Below are 2229 nucleotides of genomic sequence, written 5' to 3' on the forward strand. Positions count from 1 at the left end.
GTTGTTAGTCCTGTGATTCTAGGCTTTGTAGACTTTGATTTTTCTTGAGTACTTACAGATATTCATTGCCAACACATATTTAGCCGTTGGAATTAAGCTAATAACTTAAACTCAAATTTTTCGTAAGTACCTACCGAAACTCGATACCAAGTTACCAATACATAACACATTTAACGATTAGATTTGATCCAACACCCTAAACTTAAATCATATCCAAGAGTTAAATATTGTAGTTGCTCAAGAAAAATTGAAAGTTCATCACAATGGGCTAAAAGAGCCTATGGCGTTTTCATTCTCGACAACACACTTCACGCATCACTCTGCAAGTCTTCCTTCTGACACTTCTGTGGCGCAAAAAGGATTCAAATCAGACCGTCCAGACCCCATCATCACCAACCAAAGACCCTCATCAGTTTCTAGTTCTGGTCTCCATTCGCACCCTCCACATCCAAAGGTAGGTCTTTTCCAATTCTACCACCTCAATAATTCTTCGACAACCAATTTTAAACCTCTCAATTTTCCACAAAACAACATTATCTCTTCACACATATGAGTAATTAATTTGATTAGGTTTCTGGTCTGCATTGCATTCGTACGTCTAGGTGTGAGTACTTTGCTCACCCTTTCCAGCGTCTAATCTGAGGAACCCAGAAAGAGTACTTTGTTTTGAGCAAAACCCATCTCCTAAAATGTCTAGAAAACTCCATGGATTGGAGCAAAAAGATGGTAATTTGATATATCCACCCCCCTTATTGATATCCCCACCAATTCCATCTTCTTCTTCTTCTTCTTCTTCTTCATCTATTGCCAGTATCAGTCCAGTGCTTCTTCTAGTTATAGTAATTGTAGCTGTTATGTTTTTCATCTATGGGTTTGCTCATTTGCTTTGGAGATGTCTCACAAAAAGGTCATCTTCCTCCTCAATCTTCCATTCCAATAGATACCCGGAAACCTCTGGCTCTCGAGCTATCCAAAGGCAGCTTCAGCAGCTCTTTCGGCTTCACGATTCGGGCCTCGATCAAGCCGCCATTGATTCTCTCCCTGTGTTCTTCTGCAAAGACATTGTTGGTTCAAAGGAGGAGCCATTTGATTGTGCAGTTTGTCTGTGTGAGTTTTCTGACCAGGACAAGCTGAGGTTGCTTCCTGTGTGTGGTCATGCTTTCCACATTGATTGCATTGACACTTGGCTTCTCTCGAATTCGACGTGCCCCCTTTGTAGAGGAACCCTTTTGGGGTCTGGGATTTTGTTGGAGAATCCGGTGTTCGATTCCGGTGGTTCTAGGGAGATGTCAAATGCGGTTGTGAGTGATGGGGAGAACATGTGTTCGAGCGGTCGGAAAGTTTCGGTTATGGAGGAAAGTGTTGGTGAAAAGAGGGTTTTTTCTGTGAGGCTTGGGAAGTTCAAAAGCTTGAATGAAGGTGGAGAAAGTGGAGGGAAAGTGGGGGAGAGCAGTAGGTGTAATTTGGATGCTAGGAGATGTTACTCAATGGGTGCATATCAGTATGTGGTCGGCGATTCAAATCTGCAAATCGCATTGTCCCATGATTGTGATGCCAAGCTTGCCAAAGAGGGAGTTGGTAATGGGAGCTTCTCAGTTACTGGGAATTTGGAGGGGAAGAAAATCAGTGGCAGGCATAAAGGTGAGAGCTTCTCGGTTTCGAAGATTTGGCTTTGGTCTGCAAAGAACAGATTCCCGGGTTCTTCGAATGCTCAAACCGGTTTGCCTCCTTTTCGTGTAATTTCTCCCATCAATGCTGAAACATGAAATGTACAATTAAGCTTAGTACTGGTAGTAGTTACGATTTTCGCCATCTCGTTGTACAACGAATGCTTAATTGTAAGTTAAATTTAGCAAGGGTTTTGTTCAGTAGCGGTGTTGGGAATTTGTACCAGTTTCTAAGTGTTTGGATTCCAGACCAGGATACAGAAAACGGGACTTACATAATCTGAAAACTAAAGCCTCATTCCTTTAGCAATTGAGAAAAGCGTTTCTTTTCGAAAGAAAGAGCCCTTTCTTCATAAGCAAGAAACATGCACATAGACGACCATAATCAAAGTATCAAACACAAAAAAGAGGCAGATGATCAGTGCTTTTGCTACTTCATTCTGCAGCAATCTAATCGTGATCAAGAAGCACTTTTCAAAAAGATCGCGAGAAGCATATAGCCGAAGGTGATTCGTTTTCCCTTTTTTATGGGGAAAATGGTATCGAATTCATCATTTTCTGT

The 2229-nt window shown here is 41.6% G+C and overlaps 1 pseudogene across 1 annotated transcript; it reads left to right on the forward strand.

The window, feature by feature from the left end:
- Positions 1 to 252: 252 nt before the first annotated feature.
- Positions 253 to 2006, forward strand: LOC137711079 (RING-H2 finger protein ATL46 pseudogene; annotated as a pseudogene). The gene has a single exon (XR_015963361.1). The product of XR_015963361.1 is annotated as an RING-H2 finger protein ATL46 pseudogene (transcript).
- The last annotated feature ends 223 nt before the right edge of the window (positions 2007 to 2229 follow it).

This window comes from Pyrus communis, chromosome 6 (assembly GCF_041283825.1).
Source record: "Pyrus communis isolate YQ-2024b chromosome 6, ASM4128382v1, whole genome shotgun sequence".
NCBI classification, from domain to species: Eukaryota; Viridiplantae; Streptophyta; class Magnoliopsida; order Rosales; family Rosaceae; genus Pyrus; species Pyrus communis.